Genomic DNA, 27,905 nt, shown 5'->3' on the forward strand with positions numbered 1-27,905 from the left:
CAGGTAGGATTTGAACCCGGGCCTTCCTGACTCTGAGTTTAGGGCTATGTCCGTTATGCCATCCTCCATCCCAGCCTGGAGCCTTGTCCTCTCGTTGGGTTGGCGGCCTTGACATCTGGGGCTGCTCAGACCAGCCCCCTTTGCAGCTCGTGAGCAGTCTCCCTAGATTATGGCCGCATTAGGGAAGGAAGGGGTCTGTGGGCACCTTCATTTCCACCTTCATCAGGGTCAAGAGGTCTGTTTTTACTAAAGAGGGCTTGGTGGACAGGCACTGCCTTGATGTCACGTCGAGGCCACAATTAGGGGGCAGTGTGTTTCTGTGAAAACACTGGGTTGGGAGTTTTGAGTCAGAGGTCCTGAGTTCAAATTCCAGTCTTGCTAGCTGCTGCCTGGGTGACCCTGGGCAAGCCTCTTGAACTCTGACCCATAAAACGAAGGGGTTTGGTCCCTTCTAATACTGAATCTGTAACCCTGTGAATATAGATTTAGAGTGAGAAAGAACCTTTTGAGGTCAGAGTCCAAGCTTTCTGAGGAGGCCCTGGGGAGGTTAGGGAGATAACCCAGAGGCAAAAAAACTGAAGCACAGGATTTGAACTCAGGTCCTTCTGACTAAGGGCTGGGTTCAGTCCGATGGTGAAAGCTCTGATGAAGCCCCAGGCCCCTGCAGCATTGCATCTGCTCATCATCGTTCAGGTTGTCAGAGCGGCTTCCCAATGTCCATGGGGTCCTGGGGCATTAGAGCTGGGGCGGGCATCTCTGGGCTTGGTAGTTTCCTGGGGCTCCCCAAGGCAGGCTCCCCTCCTCCATCATCTGTGTTTTCCCTCTGTGCCCCTTCGATTTCCTCTGGAAACTGGGAAAGGGAGGGAGGAGGGCAGGAAAGAATTTGGGCAGAAGATTGCCTGGCACTCACCCCTCTCTCAGGCACACCCCCTGCTTACTCAGCAGCCCCACCACCACCTGCTGGCCTGGGAAACACGAGACCCCGAGCCAAGCCTGGAACCAAGCGGAGCAGGCCCACAGGGCGCCTCCCTGGCGGGGATTCCATGGGCCCTCATGCTTCTGAGAGGGGAGGGATTCTTCAGGGCCCAGGAGGGGCTGCATTTGGCTTCCACTTTTCTTCTTGCCTGTGAGTTGTGAATGTTTTTCCTTCCCTCCCTTTGGATGGAAAACAGATCACTTTCCATTCTAGGAATATCATGAACAACTGGATCCGTGTAGGTATGGAGGTGAGTATCCAAGAATAATCTTAAGTTCATTAAATAACAATAAATAATGAACTTAGGTTCATTCATACTTACACAGTCAATCAATAGGCATTTACTGAAGACCTACTATGTGCCTGCCACCGGGGATACAAAGGAAAGTGAAAACACACTTCTTGCCCTCAGGGAGCTTATATTCTAAGGAGGCCACTTGTAAACAACCATGTAAATACAAGATATAGACCATGCCAAGAGATGGTAGTCTCAGAGGAAAGGGATTAGTGGTGGGGGAAACCAGGACATCTCTCCTGGAGAAGGTGGGGATTTGAGCTAAGTCTAGAAGGAAGCTGGAGAGACTGAGTGTTCCAGACTTGGGGGTCATAGCCAGTGAAAAGTTTCAGGAGTCTAGAGATGAAGGCTTGCGTTCAAGGTGTAGAAAGCTGGGCCCATGGCTCTGGACTGGGGAGTGTTTCGAGGGGTACTGGGTGTGAGGAGACTGGAAAGGTAAGAGGGGGATAGCTTGGGGCATTAGAGGCTTAACTGCCAATTTTATATTGGATCTTGAAAGAAATAGGGAGCCACAGGAGTTTGAGTAGGGGTGTGTGTGTGTGTGTGTGTGTGAGAGTGAGTGAGTGTGTGAGAGAGAGAGAGAGAGAGAGATATGGTGGGGTCATGAAGTCCTGGGTTCAAGGTTTGCCTCCTGCTATGTTTCAGTAAGTCACTTGACATCTCAGTGTCGTAGATGAGGCACTTACCTATCTTGGTAGAGGGGGTTTCTTCACCCTGGAGTTCCCTATACTAACAAGGTCATAGGGCCAGTCTTGACAAATAATAAATGATAAGGGAGTGCCTGAAGGTTCATAGAGGTTCAATACATTACCTATGGTCACAGGTAAGTGGTCATAGGTTTGGGGTGGGAGGGATGACAGCGTGGTTCTGTGGAAAGAGCCCTGGGTTTGGAGGTTCTAGGTTCAGGTTCCAGTCAGAGGTCCTGGGTTCAAATTCCAGACCTGCCACCTTTTGCCTGTGTGACCTGGGAAAGCCATTTAAACCCTGATCTATAAAATGAAGGGGTTTGGATTAACCCATAGTTCTGAATTAATGGCCTGTGAATTGGCTCTGCAACAAAAGCACAGCTTCGTTTTAGAGATGAAGATGCTCAGGTCCACAGAGGGGAAGGTATTTGTTTGAGTCACACAAGGAGTAGGTGATCGTGTCTCAATTTGAACCCTGGTCCTCTGACTTTTAAGTCACTCTTCTTTCCACTGCACTGGCCACCATCCTGGATCAGAGGCAAGATTTGAGCCTGTGTCTTCCTGATTCCAGGTTCTGCTCTCTCCTCACTGTGCTGTGACTTGGGGAGTCACAGGAGTCTTGCTCTGTGTTCTGAGTTGTTTCCCTTTCCCTCTTGTTTGGATCTGTTAATTCTGAAGTCGAGGTCCTGGTAGCCAGGGATGGAGTAGAAGCACAAGTAGCAGCCATTCTTTGATGAGTCAAAGAGAAGCCAAAATAACTTCGAAAGCCTTTTTCTCCCCACTTAAGCCAAAGGACAAACAATAGACACTGACTTTTGTCATCGTAGATGGAGCAAGTCTTATTGAGTTCTCAGTCAGTGATATCCACTCAATCTGAGCATTTGTAATCTGGCCCCCATCATCCTCAACTGGACTGTAGCAATGCTCTTTGGATTGATCTCCTGCCTCCAGTCACCTCTTCCTCCCCACCCTCCATCTCTCTCTCACACCCTATCTTTCCTCCTTTCTGCTTCACTGTCTACCTCATGTAATTCATTTGCACTTATGTTGGGTCCCCCAAGTAGAATGTAATCCCCTTGAGGTCAGGCACTCAATCCGTCAATGAACATATATTAAGCAATTACTCAAAGCCAAGCATTTGGAACATACAAAAAAACCAGCTTCTACTCTCAAAGAAATTACATTCTAGTGCAGGGTAGATTGGCACCCTATATACAAAGAGGAACTGTAAGAGTTGTATTGTAGAATATGGTGTAAAATGTTGGTCTACACCTGATTTCTGCCAGACTCCCAGTTTTCTTAACAAATTATCAAACAGAGTTCTTCCTAGGTAACTTATGCCTTAAGGTTTAACAAATCCTGGATTTCAGAAAGATGGGGGATTTCTCCTCTTTTTCCTTGTCTGTGCTGCTGATCTCCTTTTCTGTTTTTTTGACCAATGCCGCATCGTTTTGATGCCACTGCTTTATAACGCGCTCTGAGATTGGAAGTGTTCGTTTCCCTTTATTCCCACCTCTTTTCATCATTTCCCTTGATATTCTAAATCAGGAATGAGGAACCTGAGCGCTGTGACCTTCTAGGTCCTCAAGTGTGGCCCTTTGACTGAATCCAAACTTCATAGAACAAATTTGTGGCCTTGAGGGCACAGGTAGGCTCCCCACCCCTGTTCTAGATCTTTTCCCTTCATAAATGTTAGCTGAATTCAATTTTGACTGATGGCGTTTGTTATTTTGTCTCAGTCTTTGGTAGGTTTCCCCCTCTCCCCCACAATGTTGAACATTTCTTGGGTCGTTCATATAAATCCAACTTGTTCATAATAAATGATTTTTTGTGATTACTATAGTCTTTCAGCCACAATTTTATTAAAATTTTTGAATATAGATTCATTAACACTATCATTGATCTATGGTTTCCTTTCTTTGCTTACTAGTTGTATGGCCCAGAGCAAGTAATTTAATCTCTATTTGCCTTAGTTTGCTCAATTGTAAAATGGGCAGCTGCTGATTTGTAAGGATCAAATGAGGGAATATTTGTAAAAAGCTCTTAGCACAGGACCTGCAACTTAGTAGGCACTATATAAATGCTTAATTCCTTCCCTTTTCTCTTCCCTTCCTTTTATCCTTCCCCAGCACAGGAGAAGATGAAACATGTAATATGTTCTGTTGGAAGATAAGACATATGCATATAAGTATTACTAAGCAAATAAAAAACTTAAATATAAGATAGTCTAGGGAGGGGGGTGCTTGAGGCTGGGGGGAGCAGAAGAAGCTTTCAAGTAGAAGGTGGTACTTGAACCACATCTTGAAGGAGATAGGGAATTCTATGAAGACAGGATATATGGGTGGGCATTCCTGGCGTGAATGAGGTCTGGGGCTAAGGCATGAGAGATGGAGCCCTGTATAGGCGCTCCACAGGGAAGGCTGGTTTCATTAGACCATAAGGCACAGGAGAAAGGAATAATGTATAATGAGGCTGAAAACTGGGGCCAGAGGAATTTAGATTTTTATCCTAGGGGCAATAGGGAGCCATTGCAGTTTATGGAGAAGGGGAGGGTAGATTATGATTTTTTTAAACTTTTGAGTCTTGTACCTTCGAGTCATTGAATAGAAGCTTCATAAATATTTGTTGAATTCAATTTTGGTTGAATCATCATTATCATCACCATCATCAAATATTTATATAGCGCTTGCTATTTGCTAAGGGCTTTGCAAGTACCTTATTTGATCCTCACGTGCTATTATTTGAATGTTACAGATAAGGAAACTAAGGCAGGCAGTGATTAAGTGACTTTCCCAGGGTCACACAGCTAGTAAGTGTCTGGGGCCAAATTTGAACTTGGGTCTTCATAACTCCAGGCCCAGCACTCTATCCACTATGTTACTTAGCTGTCAATGATGAATAAACCCCTCTCTAATTATAGAGCCATGGCCCGGCCCCATGTTGGGGTGGGGCCTGTGGGTTGGCCAAGTAGAAGTCACAAAACATGACTCACATGTCGTAGGAAGTCCTCAGCATCCTATGCTCTCCAGGAAAGATACTCCCCTCTGACTTTGTCTCTGCTCCCTTTCCTTAGAAAACAAGAGTGTTTGAAGTGAGCAGAGGTTGGCCTTGGCCATTCCTGGAGGTAGCATCTGTAGAACTGGAGCCAGTGACTAGAGATTGAGTGAGAGCCGCATGTGTGAAGAGCCTGAAAGAGGGTGGGCTTAGGAAGAGCTGGGCTGGAGAGCCAGCTGCCCTTCCATTGGCCCCTAAGCCCACAGGAACCTCAGATTTTATACTTGAGAGGGATATCTTATAAGAGGTAGGACTAGCTAGTATCTTCTATTATTATGTAGCTACTTTTATTACTGCTACCACTAATATAAGATATAAAGTGCTTTACATACACTTTCTCATTTGATCTCACAAAACACCCTGTGAGATAGGTGCTATTATCTTCATTTTACAGATGTGGAAACTGAGGCAAACAGGGTCAAGTGACTTACCTGGGTTCACCCAGTATACAGGCATGATTTTTCCATTTTAGGAAAATGAGACCAAGAGGGAAAGTAACACGTGCAACATCATGGAGCAAATTAGTGGGACTAGAGCCCAGCTACCTCATAACCACGCTACTGGTCTGATAGCACTTAAAAAACAAACTTTTTAGATCCTTTGTTTCAATATCACTTACATTTCCCCCAGCATCATGTCTGACATTTTAAGGTTTGCCAAGCCATTGGTTGAGGGTGTTCCAAACGTCTTTAGTGTAGTTTGAAGTTTTCATGGCTTGAATACATGAACTCATTTGTCTCTCACCACCCTGATAAGAGTCACTGCAAATATTTTTCCCTCTATTTTAGAGATGAGGAAGCTGGAGCTTAAGAGAGGGCGTGACTTGCTCTTGGGGATTTGAACTTTGGTCTTTCTGACTCCCAGCTCCAGCATTCTCTCCCGCAATGTCTTGCTTACCATCACCTGCTCACCCTCACCTGGAGCAGGGGGAAGCTTTGGTCCAGGAAGAGAGAGATTCTGACCATCTTCTCCTGGGTCCCTCCCTGCCTCGTGTGTCATAGCTTGGGGACAAGTCGGTGACTCAGACTGGCCTTGCCACCTTCCTATAATTAACCAGGAAGGTAACAAGCACCCTGTCCATTCCCTCTGACTCCCACTGTCAAAACCCCCAGGGGGCCCTCTGACTTTGGGGCTGAGTCGTCGGGACTTGGCCTCAGGCATACAATGAGAGTACTGGATTTAGAGCTGAAGGGTCTAGGTTCAAATCTCATCCCTGTGCTTTGTGGTATTGTGTGATCAATCAGTACTTATTAAATGCCCATTAGGTATTGGAAATAAAACCACAAAAAACCCAAAAGACAAACCCAACCTCCTTCCTCTGTGACTTAGTTTCCTCATCAGTCACCTGGGGTGGAGGATGATATAGATGACCTCTAAGTTCCTTCCAGCTTTAAATTTATGACCTTGGCATCTCTGCTTTTGAGAGGTCCTGTCCCTTGTCTTATGGGTTTTTCCTTCCTCACCCCTGTCCTCCTTGACATTACAAGCCCCTTCCTACCTTCCCCTTATTGCTTAGCATAGGGCCCAGCACATAGTAGGCACTTACTAAATGCTTATTGGCTGACTGTCTCTTTTATGTACTTTTATAGTTATTTTCATGTTGTTTCTTCCATTAGACTGTAAACTCCCTGAGGTTAGGGATTCTGTTTTTTGCCTTATTTCGCATGCCTCTGTGCTTTGCACATAGTAGGTATTCTCCATAAACGCTTGTTGATTGACTTGCCAGGGAGCTGAGAGGCTCCTGCTGGCATCCTTTTCTCATCCTTTTGAGCATGGCTTTTTTTTTCTCCCATTCCTTTTGGGAGGTTTTAAGCAGCTGTTGTGGTCTCTGGTCCCAGGACCCTATCATTACTGCAGCTGGACTGTGCTTGTTGCCCATAAAGTGGGATTTCCTCTGCCTCCTGAAGGATTTTGCAGGCAGCAGGATGTGCTGGAAAGTTGGACGAGGAGCCTGGAGGCAAAACTTTGAGTCTCGGCTTCTTTCCCACTAACCAGCTACGTACACTGAAGCAAGTCCCTCCCTTCTTGGGCCTCCCTTATAAAATGGCCAGAAGATTGCTTAGGCCCTATCCCCTGGAATATCTGGGGGCAGGGATATCTCTGGACTTGAAAGGAGTCTCCAGAAGGCAGAGAGACTGACCCTGAGGGATGTAAAGCTGGGCTTTCTGTGGATGGGTGGACTGAGGGAAGGTGTGAGTGGGGGTCTTCTCAGCTTGGCTCCCCAACAGATTGTACACGAGCCAGACTTGCTTTGGCTCAGCTGCCAAAGAGGCTTATATAACCCGTCATGTGATGGATGTCAGCTACTGCCCACAAATGGTCAGCAGGGGTCCTGAGGGGGGAGCAGAGAGCTGGCCTGGGGGGGAGGGGCAGAGGGAGTGGAGAACAGAAATAGCCACAAATGGAAAAATGGGAAAGAGTCACCCAGAGAACCTTCAGCATTAAGGGCTAGGGGCTATGGCACTTATAATCTCAGAGAGGCCAGTCTATTGGAGAGAATGTTGGCCCTGAAGCCAGGGGAACCTAATTTGAATCCTGGTGGCCACTTATTAGGTGGATGACCTTGGGCAAGTCACTGTAGAAAGCACTTAGGTTTGGGCGCTGTGAGTAGAGCACCAGCCCTTGAGTCAGGAGGACCTGAGTTCAAATCCAACCTCAGACACTTGACACACTAGCAGTGTGACCTTGGACGGGTCACTTAATCCCAATTGCCTTGCCTTCCCCCCTCAAAAAAAAAAAGAATGAAGAAAGTGCTTAGGTTTACTGCGTCTGTATGTAAAAGGAGGTGATTGCGTTGATTGGACCATCCCAGAAGTCCTTTCCAGTGAACTTCCAGCAGCTCTCCGTTGTCTCTAGGGCTGAATACAAACTACTTTTCATCACTTAGATTCCTGGTCCAAGCTGGCCTGACTTTTCAGCCTTCGTGTTGATCCCTGCCCTTCACTCACTGTCTGGTCCAGCCAAGCTGGCCTTCCTCTTCCCACTCACAACTCTCGTGAGATTGGATTCATAGCTTTTATTCTAAAGTAAGCTCCTTAAAGTTAGAGGAGGAAGCCATGTGGTCCTTGGGGACTATTATATATTGCCCCAGGCATAAAGTGAGTTAATAATTATCGTCACAGGGTGTCATAAGTCTCTCATCTCCGTGCCTTTGCCACAGGTTGGCCCCCATGCCTGGCATGCCCTCACTCCTTACCATCACCCCTTAGAATCTCTAGTTGGGTTCGAAGCCCAGCTCCTCCAGGGTCCCACCTCCTCCAAGAAGCCTTCCCTGATTTTGCCAGCTCTTACCACCTTCCCTGGCCCCAAATTACCTTAAATTTACTGATGATGTATCCTCCTTGAGGGCAAGGGGATACATTTTTGTCTTTTTGTCATTTTGCTCATTGACTAGCATATGCAGGGTGCTTAATAAATGCTTTTTTGGTAGACCGATTCTGGTCTGTTACTCTGACATCACTGCTTGCTTCCTGTTGGAGGAATCATCCTAATGCGAAGGTGGATGGTTCCTATTAATACTTCCATAGCTGCTACCTCCTCCTCCTCCTTCCTTCTTCCCCCCGCCTTTTTTTTTTTTTTTTTGGAGAAACAAGTACTTGGTGCTTTGCATGTCTTGAGAATTTGATTGCTATTTGTTAGAATGAAAGGAGGAGATGATATGAATCCTACCTTTGGCAGCTTTTCGTAGTTGAGAGAGGATGGAAATGAATCAGGAGACCCGAGTTCCATCGGGGCTGTGATTAGGGCCAGATCACAGAGCCACTGCTGGAAGTGGTCTTGGGGGTCTCCTCCGGGGCTTCTTAAACTTTTCCCACTTGAGACCTCTTCAGTGCTTCTTAACCTGTGGATCTTGACCGAGACCTACAGGTTAAGAAGCTCTGCGGATCCAGCCCCTCCTTTTCAGATGAGATGTAATGTGTCTTGCCCACACAGGTAGTAAATGGGATTCAAACCCACATTCTCAGACTCTCCAAAGCAATTTCTTTTTCAATTGGGTGGATTACTACATAAGTAGAATACAATTCCCTTGAGGGAAGGGACTGTTTCATTTTTTTTTTTGCCTTTATATCTCCAGGGTCTGGCACATAGTAGGCACTTAACACATTTCTTGTATTGGGAAAGAAAGAGTTGGATTAGGGAATCTGAAGCTCCAACAGAGAGTGTCCGCCTTTTCTCAGGAGGCCTAGAATAGTCTGCCTGCATGTTTTGACTCAAAGTGACCCTTTTCTCTGACTTCCTAGTAGTACAGCCCAGATATCTTTGTGAATTGCCAAGAGCACGTGGTGGTCAGGAGGGAGCCAGGTGTGTCCTGTATTGGGTTTTACAGGCAAGGCCTCAGCCTCTGACTTAACTACATCAGTGATTAAGGTCAGGGGGAGGCCTTTCCATGTGTTCATCTGTTCCTGGATTATTTATTCAGGCCTTGTAACTTTGAAATAGCAGCTTGCATTGCATGAGGCAGAAGAGAGAGGGAAGATGAGGGGTAGGGAAGATAAGCATTCTTTGTCACAGTACTTCCATATGCAGGGACATCTTTGTGACTTAGCGGTTATAGACAGTTGTGTGAAACACTGAGCTCTGAAGTGACTGGCCAAGGTCACACAACCAACATCAGAAGCAAGACTGGATTTGTTGGTCCCCTGACCCCACAGGAGGCTCAGTATTAGGATGGGCTTCTGTTTTCTAGGCCAAGATACATTGCAGTAGTAACCACAATTTTGCCTGGCACCAGGCAGGTGTACACAGGTTGTAATTTTTCTATTCAAAGTCCAATTTCAAGGACAGAGATATCTGGGCAGCCATTGGAAAACAAGGGCCCCCTTCTTGGTGCAGTGAAAAGAATAGTGTATGTGGATGAAGACAGCCTGAACTCTGATCCTTATATCGTGAGATGGCAATTCTTGGCCCAGTGCCAATGTTTTGATTTCTTTGGACTCTTGGTTTCTTTATCTGTAAGGTGGAGATGATTCCTTCCTGTAGATACTAGACTCAGCGATCTCTTGAGCTTAAAATTTTCAAAGGAGACAGAGAAGCAACCTGGTAGATTATGGGGTCATAGATTTAGGACAGCTCTAAATGGAGGCCATGGGGTCTAAACCCCTCATTTTCCAGATGAAGAACTGAGGCCCACGAAGCTCAAGTGACTTGGCCAAGGTTACAGAGGCAGTAAGCAGAACTGGGCTTCATGTCCAGATCCCCTAAGTGTGAAGCATTGCCCTTCTAGTCTAAGGTTCTAAGATTTGCCTTGCATGTGGGCAAGCTAAGCCGGAAAGACTCCTAGGGTTGCAGACTTAGCCGTAAGGGACCTTACAAGCCATTGAGTCCAACATTCTAATTTCATAGATAAACTGAGGGTTGAGTAACCTGTCTCCAGTCATGAGCTCATGCCTGAGTCAGGATTTGAACTCAGGTCTTCCTAGTTTTAAGTCCAGGGTTCTCAGTTTTCTAATCTATAAAATGAAGAGGTTGAACAACATGACCTCTAAGGTCCCTTCCACCTTTCAGCCTATGATCTATAAGTGATGACTTTGGGAGGCCATTCATTGACATTCCAAGGCTTTCCAGGTACCTTAAGCTCTGAATGATTGAAACTTCATTTCTCTAGCCTGGTGGGTGCTCCCTGCTTAGGAATCTCTGTAGAGTGACAGGTCTCAATAGAAGCGAACTCTGGCCAGGAAGACAGGAAGTCTGCATGTGTCCATTGGCTGCCTTGTCTTGCTTGGTATTGCCTTACTCTCGGGTCCCGTACAAGCAGGTAAAATGGAGCAGGGCACAACCTCGAGGACGCTCCCCTCAGTCAAATATGAGTAGTGTTGGGCCTGGACAGCTGCTTAGCCTACCATCTTCAGCGGCGTGGAATTTATCATCCTGCCCTGTTTTCTTGAAATCTATACAGTGCAAGTGTGGAGGGAGCCTTGCTGTCCCTGAGGGCAGAAATGCAGCTGAGAACTCAAGATGGGATCAGTCATTATGCCTGGCATGTAGTAGGAGCTTAAAAAAAGGTGACATGTTGACTTGATTTGTGACTATGGACAGACGGACCCAGGTCTAGAAGATGCTGGGGGGGGGGGGAGGGTGATCAAAGCAGATGTGGATGGAAGTTAGGACTTGCAAATGCTGAGGTATTTAGTGCAAGTCCCTGGTTAGGAAGGGCTGAATTCTCTTTGTATCTGTTGGTTTAAGCAAGAATGTATCTCAGAGATCCTCAGGATTAGGATACAGGATGTCAGGGGAATCTTGACATCTTGCCAGCAGCTGGCTTTAGGGGTTTTTTCCAGTAGTTGCTGGTTGTGACCAGAGAGCAGGCTTGAATTTAACCAAAGCAGTGGGCTCTTGAGATCATAGATTTAGGCCTGGAAGGACCCTAGGGGTCATCTAGCCCCCCCTTCCATTTTGTGATTTCCCAGGATCCTATAATACTTAGTGTTACATATAGCCCTTCCAGGTGAACTCTAGAGACCAGAGGCAGAACCAGGTGAAACTTGCTCCCAGAGAATGTTACAACTGAAGAAACTTTGGCAAACAAAAGTAGGCCGGAGGACCTTGGTGCCTCCGTTTGTAGGTAGGAAGCTGGAAAGGGACCGTAGTGCAGCTCACGTGTTTTTCAGATGGGGAAGATAGCACAGGATCGATTCAAGCGACTGTCAATCAGCATTTCTGAGGAATGTCGCGTTTTCGATTAACTCTCTCTCCCTTGAGTACATTGTCATGCTGTCTAGGATTGATTGAATAGCTCATCCTATTGGATTTATAGTTTACTGGACTGTGAAGTCCATGAAGTCCAAAGGTCCAGAGCTAGAAAGGGACCTTTGAGGTCCTCTAGTCCAATCCACTCATTTTGCCGATGAGAAGACTGAGGCCTGGGTGGCACAGTGGATAGAGCGCCAGGCTTGGAGTCAGGAGGACTCCTCTTCCTGACTCATAATCTCACCTCAGATACTTCCTCGCTGTGTGACCCTGGGCAGGTCACTTCACCCTGTTTGCCTCAGTTTTCTCACCTGTAAAATGAGCTGGAAAAGGAAATGGCAAATCCCCCCAGTATCTTTTCCAAGAAAACCCCAAATAGGGTCATGAAGAGTCAGACTTGACTAAAAAACAACACACAATTGGAAAGTAATCTAGAGCAGGATACATAACTTCATCCCCCTGACCCTTGGTTTCCCCGTCTATGAAATGGGGGTTATGTTAACTTGCACTCTTTACCCCATGAGATTGTTTTGAGGAAAGTACTTTTTAGTCCTTAAAGTGGTATATAAAGATGGAGCCATTCTAGGTGCCACCAAACTTCTTGGGTCTTTACCATGTGGATTATTTCTCTAACACTAAATGCTGGGCTGGTGGAATGGGGCAGAAAGTGGCGTTGACCTGAGGAATCAAGGGATCAATCAGTCATTTAGCATTTTATTAAGTACTCACTTTGTGCCAGGCACAAAGCTAATGGGGGGGGGGCGGGGTAACCAAGAAGGGAAAAAGAGTCCTACCCACAAGTCTCCAGTCTAATTGGGAAGATAACACACAACTATGTGAAAACTAGATCAATACGGGCTGAATAGGAGATAATCATGGAGCAGGCGAGCATGAAGGAAGCTGGGGAACAGTAAGAGGGAAAGGGATGAGGGAGGCATTGCAGGCATGGGACAGATGGTGTTCTGTGGGAAGAAACTGCAAGAATACTAGTGCATGGTGAGGAATGAAGAAGAGGCTGTGGGTTCAATGTCAGAGGACTTTGTATTTCATCCTGGTGGTAATAGCAGACCTCTGGAATTTATTGAGTTAGGAGGCTTTTGTAAGCTTTAGGAAAGTCGTTTTAGGATCGTTGATTTAGGTGGAAGGGATGTTAGTTTATTCAGTCATTTTTCAGTCATCTCTTACTCTTTGTGACCTCGTTTGGGGTTTTCTTGGCAAAGATACTGGAGTGATTTGCCATTTTCTTTCTCCAGCTCATTTTATAGGTGAGGAAACTGAGGCGAACAGGGTAAAATTACTTGCTCAGGGTCACAGAGCTAGTGTCTGAGGCTGGATTTGAACTCAGGTCTTCCTGACTCCAGACCCGGCATGCTATCCACTGCAAGCACTTAGTAGCCCTCTTAGTTTGGGGAAGATAATATTGTAGGAAATTCATCTTTTCTTGGGGCCTCAGGAAGGGCTTCTCTCACCACCTTGGTGTAGTGGTCAGTGGATGGAGGAAATGTTTGGAAGGGAATGAGGGAAGAGACAAAGAAGAGAAACACATGGGAATGTCAGTTTGGAACATGGGTTGACCAGAATAAATCAGTCCCAGTCCTTCGCCCCAGGGAGGGAGGGGGAGTGAGCCCACCAGCTTGTTTCTTGGCTTGGTTCTGAACTTGAACTTGGTATTGGGAGCTAGCTGGCTGAAATGCCTGCCATTTCCTTGTGGTCTTGTGTGTGAAAAGATTCAAGGAGGGCAAAGCCCTTTTCCCCTGAACATCACTCCAAAGATGAGAGAGCAGGCCCTAAGCTGGTAGCCTCTGCCATGTTGGATCTGGAATTGATGCTACCTTTTGCATGCATTCCCCTTTTCACTGCCATGGCCATTCAGAGGCATCGTGCCCCAGCTCCCTATCCCTGATCACAAGGGAAACAAAAGCTCTAATTGTTTCCAAATGGGATGGAGGAAAGCTTTTTTACACAGCTGGTTCCCAATTGGCACTTCATTAAAATAGAGACACAGAGTGAGAGAACCATCTTTTCTTTGTAAGAGTTGATTTCTGTTCCATATTGTCACCTCCTGACTTGGCTAGTGATCCATGCCAGCCTCCTTCCTGCCAGGCAGTAGGTGTCCCTAAGGCAATGAAGCCTACCACACCAGACTCTCATCTCATTAAGAATTACACCCAGTTCCAATTGGCCTCCAGCTGGTTTCATTCCTGGCTCTGCTGCTCACTGGTTGGGAAGCCCCAATTTGGGGGGGATGGGAACCATCCAATGCACCTAATCTAAACCACCCAATCTTTTTGGGTGCTTCTGAGAAGGCTGCAAGTAGACGTCTAGTAGCTCATTGTAGGTGACCATTGGGGTCCATCCTGGCCTTGCAGGGCAGGGAAAGGCGGCGGTAGGAACCTAACTCCCAAGAGGAAGGAGTGTATGTGTATATGGGTGGAGGGGTGTCAACCTATGACATTAGGCCTCTCCAAACTTCCTGTTTTTGTTTGTAGGGTGGTACTTGTGTCGGGAGGAGGGGGTGGTTTCTAAACTGAGGGGCCAGTTCATGTGACTGTTAATAAGCATTTCTGAGAAACGCTGGGTTTTCTCTTCACCCCCTCCCCCCAAGGATATTGTGATGTTGCCTGGGATTGACTGAACCGCTAATTCTTCTGGACTTTAGTTTACTAGGCTGTAAATTCCGTGAAGGCAGATTTCAGTGTTTTATCCCAGGGGTTCTTAATCTGCTTTGAGAGATTTCAGGACATCCTGGGTGGGGGAAGGAAGTTAACTTTACTTTCATTAGCCTCTAATCGACGTTTAGCATTTCCTCGAATTATTTAAAAACAGGATTCTGGGAGGGGTCCATACGTGCTTCTCCAGACCGCCAGAGGGGTCCTGGACACATGAAGAGATCAGAATCCTCATCTTATCCAATCCACCCAACGTTTCTTTGGCACACTGTACCAAGGACATGTGATAGGTGCCAGGGAGGTGATCCCCCTCCCCCTCCCTCCCCTTCCCCTCCTCCCTTCCCCTCCTCCCCTTCCCCTCTTCTCCCCCCCCCAAAGATTCTGGAAGTCTTGCCTTTTGGCTTTGCTCAGCATGTCCTTCAAGGTGTTTCCTGCCTGCAAATCATGCTGACCAGTCACAGCTGGCACAAAGTGGAGCTTGCACGGGCAGGACACCAGGATCTCCTGTGGGCAGGGTTTTGTTTAATTTATTTTTTTTGGAAAAAACATTGCCAAAGTGAAAATGATTGAATATGCGTTCTGTTTTCAAACCAGAACCTCTGGGGCTGGGATGTGGGTGAGCTACATTTGAGGATGGGGGTCAGAACAAGGTTGGGCTCAAGAGTCTGGAAGAAGATGTGGCTTGTATGTCAGATTCTTCTTGTCAAGGGGATCATAAGGAACAGCACTCAACAGAGAAGGATCTCAGAGCATTCTAGATGAGGCACACTCAAACACTTTACCTTATATAGAATATTGTAAAAAAGTTTGTGGGAATTGCTGTCTCCCCTTTTTTGTAGACATTTGTGGTCTCTGCTATAGGGAATTCTTTGCTCCATAACTTGGAGTATTAGACGATTGCCTAGGGCATCAGGAAGTTGGAGGGACTTGCCAGAGCACACAGGGGCATCGGAGGTAGGACTAGAAGCACCCACAGAGTTGACAAATGGCCATTCAGCCTTTGCTTGAAGACCTCTAGTGAAGGGGGACCCCCCCCTAGCCCCTTCTCTTCTGTATAGATGCAGCTGGTGGTTTAGGGGATGGAACACTGGACCAAGACTTAGGAAAACCTGAGTTTAAATCTGACCTCAGACACTTAATAGCTGTATGACCTTGGGCAAGTCACATATAGCTTGTTTGCCTGTTTCCTCAACTGTGAAATGGGGACAGTAAGAGTATCTGAGGCCCCTGGAGGTGAACCGGCTTAGCCAAGGTCAAACAGAACAGACCCAAGGAACCATCATGGAGAGATAGAAAGTGAAAAGTTCTTTCCTGCTCTAAGGATCAAGTTTTCAAAATGCAGAATAACCTTAGCAATTTGGGAAAATAGAGCCCAAGACCATTTCATATGGAGAGAAAAATGAGTAGTAATTCTAGATAAATAGACCATCTTTTCCCTCTCTCTCCTTTCCTTCTCCCCCTCCTTTTCTCCCCCTTTCTCCTCTCTGCCCTGTTTTCCTCCTCTTCCCCCTCTCCCCACCTCCCTTGATGCTGACTATCATACATTTTCTATTGCCCCACCAATGAGAGTCCCTTGTTCAGGATGAAATAGCCTTTATAAGTCTCACCAATGGGAGGTAGAGTGGGAAAGAAAGATGCTGTAGGTATTTTAAGAGGTTCAGGACAGAGAGAAGGCTTGACCTCAATGTAGGCAAAATGGGTGTGGAAGGGCAATAAGATTAGGAATTACCTGAACTGAAAAAAGGAGAGAGAATAATAAGGTAGCACTGATGAAGTGGGCTGTCTCTTTAAATCTATGGGCTTTGCTCTTCCAGAAACTTTGAGGGAGTATTTGATGCTTACCTTCTCCTGACCCACCTTGTCTGTGGACAGTATTTTGTTCTCAATTCTCCCCTTTGTTCTTCTGGTCATTGGGAGGGGCATATGCGAAGATCGCTCTATCTGTCTGTCTGTCTGTCTCTCTAGATGGGTAAATGGATAGGTAGATGTCTCTATCTTTCTACCTATATGTTTCCGTGTATCCATCCATTTATATGTATATTCATTCATTCATCAATATGTATATATATTTATTCATTTATTTATATGCATATTTATTTATTTATCTATATCTATCCATCCAACCATCCATCCATTTATCATTGATAGAAGAAGACTTCTTTGTTCTCTGGTTCTGCCCAGTTTCACCCTAAATTCCCAGGCAGAACCAGAGCCTGGGAATTGGCAGCAGTAGACTTTAACAATTTTACTCTCCGTAGCCGCATTTTAAATATTTCCAAATGTATTTTCTATGCTTATTACTGTTACCATGGTTCTATTTTTTTAAGTTTTAATGTAAATATGTTTTTAAGAACCATAGAGTCTTTGCTCCCTTGGAATCAAGGCTGTTCCAGGGCAGTGTGTGAAAGCTAGGTGGTGTCACTGAACTTGGAGTCTGGAAGACCCGAGTTCAAATTCTGCCTTAGACACTTACTAGCAGTGTGACTTTCCTTCTCTGAGCCTCCATTGCTTTGTTTGTAAAGTGGAGATAATAGTACCTACCTTACAGAGTTATTGCATGTCTCAGACAAGATAACGGGTGGAAAGGCTCTTTGCAAACCTTAAAGTTATTTAAATGCTAGCTATTATATTACATAGTAGGCACCCCCAAAGTGACAGGAGGCCCCTTTTGAAAGGAAGTGATCTAATGGGCTTAAGTGGCACCCAGGATCATGGATTGAGAACTGAATCAGGCCTTGTGGACCATCCACTCCCTGGAGTGGAATCTTCTACAAGGCCGGATGGATGGAGAGATGGAAGGATAGAGATGTAGATGTAGACAGACAGACGGACGGATGGATAGATGGAATAAAAATACTTTTATTTTGTCATCGTACCCTAAAGTGTCTAGCATATTCCCTTGCCCACGGTAGTGGCTGTTCCATAAGTGTTTCTTGACTTGAATTGAAGTTAGTCCATCCTTGTTTATCCTGCAGATAAAGAAAGTAGGGGCCGGAGGTAGTGGTGGAGTGGGATGGGGAGAATGACTGACCCAAGGTCCTACAGGTATGAAACAGAGCCAGGAGCCAAGATCTTCTGCCTCCAAATCTAGGGCTCTGTCTAGGACACCACTTCTTACTTATCACTGAAAAGCTCTCTTTAGTATGAGAAAACACGGATGCCAATCCTGGCCTCTGCCCCCAGCTTTCACCCTGGGACAAGAAAGTTCATCTCTTGCGTTCTCTGTTAGAGTGAAGGGGGCGGATGAGATAACCTAAGGCAGGCTTCCTTCTAGCTCTGACATCCCACAGGGCAATCTGCCCCTTCCGGCATTGCTTAGGAGACCAGCCTTAGGCCACTAAGCTAGCCGGTGGATGAGTCCGAGCTGGTGCTGGTTCAGTTCAGATGTTCTCCAGATGTCCTGTGTCATGGGAATTGGCTCAGTGGGACGATGATTCCCTCCAGGAACTCGGTGTGAGCCAAGTGCATGTGAACCATCGCCCTATCTGTCCCTCCTTTAGAAACTGTAACGAGATCCTCAGCAGCAGCCTCTCTCTTGCCTTGGCTTCTAGCAAGCCTGAACACAGCCTGCAGGCCTGCACAGGTTAGGCTGTGACTGCCTCAATGGGGGAGCATTAGGTCAGTCATGAAATGACGCTTGGGGCTTTCCCATAGGGCCTGAATTACATTAGAGCAAGCCTAAGAATACCACTCATATTAAATGATGCGTGGCATGGCGTCTTCGAATTTCCAAACTGTTCCCTATCAATTATTACATTTTGAGCATCACAGCAGCCTTATGGGGTAGTAGGTACCACAGGTATGATCACCCCAATTTTCCAGATGAGGAAACTGAGGGCACAGAGAAATTAAGGAATACCTGTGGTTATTTACGTCTAGTAACTGTCAGAGATAGGAGTCGAACCCAAGACCACAGTCATTCAAAATCACTCTGTGTCTTAGCATGACCAACCCTTTTTGTTTGGACCCTTAGGCTCATAGTTCCAGATCTGAAGGTTCCTTGGTCAAATTACTGGACTTCTCTGGGTTGTAGTTTCCTTAACTGTAAAATGAAGAGTTTGGATTAGATTGGGGGTTCACTACCGTGTGTGTGTGTGTGACGGAGCCCTTTGCCATTCTGAAGAAATCTCTTCTCAGAATGTGTTTTACATGTGTAAAAGAAAATATGTAGGATTACAAAGGAAGCCGGTTGTATGAAAATAAAGTTATCAAAATTGGAAAAAAAAATCGTTGACCCCTAGGTTAAGAACCCTTGGATTTTATGATTGTTAATCTCCCTTTCGGCTCCCCATCCATGACCATTGAGGCTTCTTAGAATCTTATGTGTTCAAGTAAAAGGCTTCCCATCCTCATCTGCTTCTTTCTCTTCTCCCAGGGGAACAGAGCCTTGGGTCAATGCTTGGGGATGTGGCAGGTACAAAAACCCGGAAAAAAGGGAGCAGCTGTGTCTTGTCTAGACAGCACCACCCTCAGTTCCATGGCCTTGGCTGGGTTCAGAAAAGTTAAAAGAAGAAGCGTCGGGGAAAAAATGATATATATATATATTTATATTTATATAATTAGATATGACATTTAAGACATAATTATTTATATTAATTAAAATACTGTATTATATATCTGCTATTGTATGTGTATTAATACAACATACAATTTTAATAACAAATATTTAATACAAATATACATATGTATTTGATGTTATATAGTATATATATTTAATATTTTATATATATATATATATATAAATAAACAAATACTCCATGGGTAAAAGTTACCCCTCCTTGCCTCCTTGGTAGCCATACTAAATAAATTCCTTCTTGGCTGGCCATGCTGTTGAGTCTAAAGCACAAGGAAGATCTTTTTGCCCTCCCCCGATATGTTTTAAGAAGATATTCCGTGACGTGAGCATCTGAGAATTTGAGACAATTTAGGAAGAAGAGGCCTCTTCTGGATGGCATGGAACAGGCTTTGGTTATCATAGTCGGCTCTCCCATGTTTAAAAAGGAAATCAAAATGACACACGGCCGGAGATGCAGCCAGCGGCCCTGGCCCTACCAAAAGACCTAGGCCCTGAAACTCCCAAGTTCTGAGAAACTCTCGTCCCCACGGTGTGTTTTTCTGGGCAGGGCTTCAAAGGGACTGCGGTTTAAAAATATGCAGCTATTTCAGTGACCACTTGTGTGGGATAAAATTTCTCAGGCCCGTAATGGGAGCCCAGGGAGGGACAGGGGTGGGGAATGGCTAGAGTACCCCTCGATGCTCTATCATTGTTGATGAAACTGGAGCTTTGGAAAGTAAACATGCCCCTCCTGAGTCTGACTGAATTGGAGTGTGGGTCAGCAGCTTTCAGAGATCTGGGGAACTTTGAAGAGGGTTAAGGTAAAAGTAACAGTGGAAAGAATCCTGGAGAAAGGAAGGGAACTCGCATTTATTAAGTGCCTACTGTGCGCCCGGCACTGTGCCAATCACTTTTTAAAAATAAGTATTTCTCATTTGATTCTGATGACAACTTTTGAAATGGGTACTGTGATTTTCATCATTTTATAGTTGAAACTGAGACAAACAAGCAAAGAGACTAACCCAGGGTCATGTAGCTAGTAAGTGTCTCAGGTGTATTTGGTTCCAGGCCTGGCGTTCTAGTCACTGCCTCAGATGTCAGAAGACCTGGTCTGCTACCTGGAGACACAGAGAACCTGGGTTCAAATCCTACCTTGGTATCCTGGAGGATATTTCCCTTGTCTGGCCCAGATTGACTCCTCTAAAATGAGTGGGGTTGGCCCCTGGGGTCCCTTTGAGCCCTGGTTCTGTGATCCTGTGCTCTGTGTACATGTTATTTCTTGCCAGGGGAATGTAAAGCCCCTTGAGGGTAGCAACTGTTGTCCGAGAGGGAGCATAGGCATAGAGTGCTAGACTTTGAGTTAGGAAGACCTAGCTTCAAATCCTGCCTCAGACCCTCACTGGGTGAGAATCACTTATTTATATAAATAATATAACATAATATAAAAATAATTTATTTAATAAATAATATAAACAAGTAAATATTATATAAAAATTATATAAAATCATTGATTTTAAACTAATGAAGACCATTCCTTTAGTCCTCACCTCACCACATAGATAGGAGGATGCGCGAGAGAACGTGTATATACTTTGCAATACTTGATGCCCCATGATGCACCATTTCTTATTTCATAGTACTGAATGAGATCATAGCCCTGCAAACCACATTTGGAGCCTTGGGCTCAGTTCTGGGCACCACACTTTAGGAGGGACTTTGACAAGTTGGAAGTCATCCAGAAGGGGAAAGCTGGGACAATCTGAAGGAGAACCTGAAACCATGCCATGTAGATGTTCTAGGAACTGAGGGTGTTTTAGCCTGGAGAAGACAATTTAATTCAATTCAGCAAACACCTGAGTGAATTTCATGCTTCTTTGAATCCCTAATTTCCTTTAGAGCCTCAGCTTAGGGCCCACCTTCTCCTTGAAGCCATTCCTGATTCTTAAAAGTTGTGTCTGTGCCCACCACCTCAAGTAACTGTAGTTCCTTTTGGTTCTCCCCCTGCCCCAAATATAATGTAGCCTTGCTGAAGGCATATATCTATCACTGTTACTTATATACTTAATAAAATGCTTGATGATTGATGTTGGAAGAGAAAGACTTTAGGAGTAAGAAAATGCCTGAAATTTGCACGAATTTGTACAAGGAACTTATCTTAATTTAAGCCTTCTCCCTCTGTAACACAAGGAAAAAAAAAAGAAAATCAAATCCAGACTTGGAAATGTTCTGTCCCTTTAGATGGTTGGTTTTTAGAGCCTAGATCCTTAGGGATCTTTAGAGACACTCCAAGGAGCCCACTGATGGGGAGTCACTGTTTATTGAACTCTTTAATTGATTATTTATTTTCAAGTTGAGGCGACAGGTGAGATCGATCATCTCCTGGAAAGAGGGAGAGGAGGGAGGGTTGTGAATCACTGGGACTGCCCTCACTTTGCCTGTTTCTCTTAGGATCAGAGGTCTTGAGCTGTAAGGTCCAACATCCTCATTTTACCAGTGAGAAAACTGAAGCACAGGCAGGTTGTGACTCGCCCAAGGTGGCACAGGCTTATTATTAGTAAGCATCCCTTAGCACAAAGTTAGGGAACAGCCCAAGCCAACGGAAGGAGGGAAAGAGGGAAGAAGAGTTACAGGCTTAAAGTCCAGTTAGTCTTCCCAATATCCCATCCAAGCTTAGGGGGAAGATTCTTCACTCCTGTCAGTTTCACAAAGCACCCCGCCCTCCCTTTTTTATTTGTGGGTTTCAAAACTGAGACCTGGCATTTAATATGAACTTAGTATAAAAGATAAGCCTGGAAATTCAAAGCCTCACTGAAGAACTCTTTCCGTTGAGTCAAAATATTAATCTTGGTTTTAGGTAAGGGGTTTTTTTGGGCACAGAACTCAGGAAGCTGAAAATAAACCCAAACATACAAAAAAGAAAAAAATCTGGAGAGATGTAAGTCATTTTAGCCTGAGTTTCCGTCTCTACAAAAGCTCTTAAAAATTAGACAGCTAAGAAACCTCTGTGGCACTCTTGGTTTTCTGGGGGCTTCCAGGTTTACTGGCTGAAAATGCTTGTTAGGTAGAAACACACAAGTATGTCCAGGTCCAGGGGAGGGTGGGAGGAATGGTTGGCAGGAGAATTTCTTCATCTCCTAAGTCTACCAACTGATCAGAAAGGTAGTAAACGATCAGGTGCCTTGATATTTAGGAAAAGAGCCTGGAAAGAGGAATTCAGAATTCTTCTTTTTCCAAAAGAAGCAACAATAAAATTCTTTCCCCTACTGCCTTCCTTTTTAAAAATGCTATTCTAATTTTTAAAATAAAATTTTGTCTTTATTTTTTTTTACATCAGCGTTCCTCCTTGTTTTCCCTCTTCCATTCCTGAAACAGCAATCTGATACAGGCTATACAACATATATTTTTAAAAGCCAAAAGAGGGGAAAAATCAGCAAAACTGATCAAAACATTGAAAAAGTCTTAAAACATGTGCAATGTGGACCTCCTACCATTGCAAAGGGGTTGGTTGGCACTGTCATTGCTATCCTATTTTTAAAATAATGTGAGATGAAGTTTGAGTTCCTAAGTTGGATTCCCTGATGACAAACCTGACATATTACTATAATTCTAGGCTTTTTAGAGGTAGACATAAAGGCACCTTGTAAGCCCTCTAGATCAACAATCCCCTCAGCAAAATCCCCAGAACGCTATAATCTGGCCTCTTGCACAGAGGATTCCTGGGCAGGTTCAATTCTCCGTTTTGTTACTTACTGTGTGGCCATAACAAGTCATTTAAACCTCTCTGGACTCTCATCTACAAATGAAGGGGTTAGCTTAGATGACCTCTAAGGGCCTTCCTAGCTCTAAATTTGAAATCCTATGACTCTAATAGGGGTATTTATGAATCCCAGGGTCGCTAATTGCGTTGCTGGACGGCTCATTGTTGGGAGGCGATCCTACCTAGTTGGAATCTGATTCTTCCTTATTCTTCAAGAAGGCTGGGGCTCTTCCTCATGACCCCTTTCAGATATTTGAAGGCTGCAATTCTGCTTCCTCCATAGCTCTTCCCAAGAGAAGATAACTCCTTGAAGGCTGTAACTTCTCATTCTTGCCATGGTATGCCTGGTGCCTGATTGCATTCAGTGCCTACTGTGCTGGAAACTGCCTGCCCTCAAAGAGTTTGTATTCTGCCTGGGGAGAAAACATGCAGGCATAAGGAGATTAAAGAAGGAATAATAAATATGTGTGTATTTAGTGGTGGTAGTGGGGGTGGAGGGTGGGACTAACTTCACATAGAAGGTGGTGTTTGAGGTCTTTCTTGAAGGATCCCAGAGATATAAAGAGACAGAAATGAGAATGGAGGACATTCCAGGCGGGGGTGGGGGGGGAATAGCCTGGGGAAAGGCTGAATGAAAGGAAAAGTAAGAAGATATGATTATTAATTAACAAGGTGGATAGCCGAGAGTCAGATGCACTATCCGTTCCTATGTGAGCAGATAAAGAAAAGCTGGAGTCTTTTAGGTGGGTGTATTTTAATGGAGACAGAATTAGACTCAAATCTTGTCCTCACGTAGGGGAAATGCTGTTCGGGCGGTTGGAGTAGGTGGCCTTTTAGCCCCCTAGACTGCTGGAGAAACGGGAATTCAATTATAAACCCTAGTAAAAGAGGTCTGGATTCAATTGACAGGGAGATGTGGGAGCGGGGAGGTGTCTGCCTCCCCTTTGAATATGCTAATTCATAGCATGTGGAAAACCTCTGGAAACAGGCTAATAGGCACATTGGCAGTGGGGCTCTGTTTGCCACCAGAATTCCATTTCTGTTCAAAGCCTGGGCTGCCTGCAGTCCACATGGAGGTTCAAAGTCAATAAAGTAATGATTTTATAGAGGAGGAGAGTGCCAAAGCAACGCCCTCCCCACCTCCCCTCCCCCCTCCTGCTGGGACAGAGAACCAGAAGAGAAAGCTGGGCTTGGAGTCAGGACCACCTGGGGTTCAGATCCCAGCTCTGCCCTTTGGTGGCTGTGGGATCATGATCAAGTTCCAGATCCACCAAGGTATAGATCTTCTAGCCTCAGTTTCTTTCTTTCTTTTTTTTTTTTTTTTTTTTGCTAATCTGAGAGCTTTGGGCTAAGATAACCTCAAAAATCATATTATCTTAATTGAATGGATTTGAAAGAGTATGGACTCTGTGCCAGGCACTGTGTTAGGGGCTGTGGCTATAAAGACAAAAGAAAACTCTCCCTGCCCTCAAGAAGCTTACTTTCTGTTGGGGAGGCTAGACTCCTGGGTTTGAATCCTGCCTCAGATGCATACTAGCTGTGTGACCCTGGTCAAGTCACTTCACCTCTGTGTAGACAAGACCACAAAAAAAGTCCCAAATAATTGTAGTAAAGTGATGGTTAAAAAGACAGGATTTGAACTCTGACCCTATGATTCCAAATTCTGCATTCACCTCAATGTGCCAAAGTGCCTCTCTAGTTGCCTCTCAGTTTCTTTATCTGGAAAATGGGTATTATAATGATAGCACCCACCTCCCTGGGTTGTCATGAGGGTCAAATGAGAGAATATTTGCGAAGTGCTTTACCCACCTTAAGAGCGCTGTATCAATGCTGGCTGTAACTGTGTGGTGTTCTCATTGTTGTGCTGGGTAGGGTCAGAGACAGGACCCGTGATTTCACTGCCACAAGGAGCTCCTAAATAAGCCTCCATTTTCTCACTCGTAAAATGAGAGGGTCTGACTAGGGTCATGATTTTTAGAGATGAGGGAACTCACGATATGTAGAAAAGTTAGGTGACATGTCTAAGGTCACATAACTCATGATGGCCAGGTCAAGAAACTGAGGTCTCATTCAAATCTGATCTCGTGTTCTTTGCCCAAAAGTCATCTCAGGATAGTCAGACTATTCTAGGAAAAATAAACATAAAACCTTAGTTCAGCTGTGACTTCTTAGAATTGGACTCCATCCATCAACTCGAGCTGGGTCAGAGTTCAGGGCTACCTGCTCAGAGTTGGGCAGCTGTCAGTGTCATGGCTGGGTTTTGTTTTGTTTCTCCAAAGGGAAGTGGCCTGCAGTGGGAGAAGAAGACTAGACTCCAGAATATCTGCCATTTTTATAGCAATTTAAGAGGGGGGAGGGTGAGTGGAAAGAGAGCTGGACCTAGAGCCCTGGGTTCAAGTCTTGCCTTGTAAACATATGGAGTAAGTGTGACTCGGCCAAGGCCAAAGCGCTAGTAGATAGCAGAGGGGTGGTTTCTCCTGACTCCAAAGTCAGTGAACGCTATTTTGGGAAGGGCTTTGTTTGTGAACCTTGCTGGGAGGAGAGCAAATGAAGACAAACTTGGGATTGGTACTTGTTTCTGTTCTTGGCCAGGGCTTGTGCTGATTTGTGGGTCTGTATGATTTCATTTCTCTTTGGGACCAGGGTGTTTTATCACACATACTCTCCTCCCCCTTCATCCGGTACATTAAGTCGCATTTAGTGGGACATTGGGGATCAGAGGTTTTTGAGCTAGACTGGAGCTTGGAGCTTATCTGGTCCAGCCCCCTGGGGTGGGAGGACTGAGAGTGTAAGAGCTTTTTGGGAGTTACCCTTACAGGTCATGGGATTGTAGGATATGCTATAAAGCCAGAAGGGAATTTTAGAATAATCTAGTCCTAATCTCTCATTTTACAGATGGGGAAATTGAGTCTTAGGTCATAGAATTGGAGATCCAGAGCTAACAAAGGATGTCAAACATTATTTTAGAAATGAGAAAATGGAGGCCAAGAAAGGACATAGGGATCATAGGTCCAGAACTGAGAAGAACCTCAGACGATATTTATTTTACAGATTAGGAAACTGAGGCCCTCATCCCTAAGGTCATGCCAGTGGTTAAGTGTCAGAGGCAGGATTTGAATTCAGGCCCCCTGACTTTCTACTGTCTCATACACATAGTAGGTTTTTAGCAGCTGCTTATTGAGTGATTGTTTTGTGACATAAAGTACTGTGTGAAGGTGAGGGGTGGTGGTGATGGTGGTGGCTGTCCCTGTAGCTGAAATGAAGAAATAATCTATAGTGAAAGTCTGGCAAAGAGGGAAGGGGAGGCTGAAGTCCATTCTCTCTGTTGCAACCTGCCTTTGGCTTTCCTGCCCTTCCAGATGCCTTAGAGATGAGTCCTTGTCTAGAGCGTGGAGGAGTTGCCAACAGCCACTAATCCCCTCGGGTGGATTGAGACTCACTGGGGGTCTTGGGCGGTGGTCTGGCCAGCTCTGCATTTAGCACAACCTTGGAAGTATCCATTTGGCCAAGTGGAGAATTGTGTATGAGTCGACACTGCTAATGCTGACTCCTCCTTTCTCCCCTTGGGACCGCTGAGGTCTTGTCCTCATTAGCAAAGCATGTGTGGAGATTATAAGCTCGGTTTGCATCTAGGTTACTCTTTATAGTTTACAAAATCCTTCTCAAAACTCACTCACAGATATGCAGAATATAAAATGTTCCAATTTTACAAGAAACTAGGGAAACATAGGCAAGTGATGTCTCCAAAGCCAGAGGGCTGGCCAGGAGCTTAAATCAAAGACCTGAGAGCTGGGAGAGGCCTCCAAAGCCATTAGCCTAACCTCCTTTCTTTACAGATGGAGAAACTGAGGCTCAGAGAGGTTATAGGGTCATTGATCTAAAGTTGGAAAGACCTTTAAAGACCATGTAGTTTAACATTCTCATCCGACATCAAAAAAAAGCCCTGAAGTTTAATCTTGTCCAGTGTTACATAGGTAGCAGGATTTGAACCCAGGTCTCAAGCTTCTAAATCCAGCACCCATTATAAAGCAAGCATCACAGTGCTTCCTTGCTGCAAACCACTTTGCAAGCCTTAGAATGCTACATAAACACAGCGAGCCCAGCTGATGGGAAGCCTGAACGTCAGTTTAGATACGATATGACAGGTAACAGGAAACCTCTTGTGGCTGCTGATTAGGAGATGACATGACAGCTCTATTTGGGGGAGTATTTATTCCGGGAGCGAAGGACAGGGCCCGCCCGGCTGCAGGAGGGGAACGAGCAAAGGCAGGGAGGGACTGGGCTAGGGTGGTGGGGGCGGGGAGTAGAGAAAAGAGGTTAAAAATGACACTAAAATTGGAAAGAAAAAGGAGCAGCAGTATAAAGGGAGGCCAGTGGGATATCATGGGATCAGGTCAGAGTTTGAGTCCCACCTCTGATACTATTAACTATGGCCCAGGCTTCTAACTTCCCTGGGACTCTCTTTTCCCACCTGTTAAATGGTGTCAATAATACTTGACTATCCTCATTTCTTAGAGTATAGAAGACCATAGAGTTAGCTGGAAGGGTCCTCAGAAGCCAGTTATGAAGTCCAATCCCTTCTTTTCACAAATGAGGAAACTGAGGCACAAAGAAGTGGGGTTTGAACTCAGGTCTTCTGGATGCTAACCTGCAATACCATGCCATCTTTCAATTTCAAGAAAAGCAATTTCGTCTATTTTCAAGCACTGTAAATATTTTGTTATGATCCCCTTGGGGGATAGTGGAAAAAGCACTGGCTCTTGGAGTCAGAGGCCCCGGGTTCAAACCCTGCCTCAAAATCACACTCTTTCTCTGCTCGGTTTCTTCCTCTGTAAAATGAGGGGGTTGGACTCGCTGGTCCCTGAAGTCGATGATCCCACGAAAGGTTTTCATTGCACTACAGCTCAGATGCCAAGGAGGGATCCACGTGACATTGCTTCCTAGGAGGTTGAAAAGAAGAGCGAGGGGTCAGTGGTACTGAGATCCAGAACCACAGGGGTACATGACTACCCAGGGACAAAAGCCAAGGTGCTAAGCTATGACTTAGTTGTGGAGTGAACTTGAACAATGCCAGTTTTCCCTTTCTCTTCACTCCCTTCAGAGTCTTTGCTCATGTAAACAAAATCATCTTTCCAGTTGGCTCCAAAAATACAAATGCATTTCCAGAGAAACTTGGGGCTAGAGACCTTCCCGTGAGACGCACGCTAGTGGGGTGTGGAATGGATT

General features: G+C 45.2%; 1 protein-coding gene across 1 annotated transcript in view; it reads left to right on the forward strand.

The window, feature by feature from the left end:
• The window catches only part of TIMP3 (TIMP metallopeptidase inhibitor 3), a 60,056-nt gene that overhangs the window by 17,500 nt on the left and 14,651 nt on the right, over window positions 1-27,905 (forward strand). The window lies entirely within an intron of this gene.

Source organism: Trichosurus vulpecula, chromosome 5 (genome assembly GCF_011100635.1).
Source record: "Trichosurus vulpecula isolate mTriVul1 chromosome 5, mTriVul1.pri, whole genome shotgun sequence".
NCBI lineage: Eukaryota > Metazoa > Chordata > Mammalia > Diprotodontia > Phalangeridae > Trichosurus > Trichosurus vulpecula.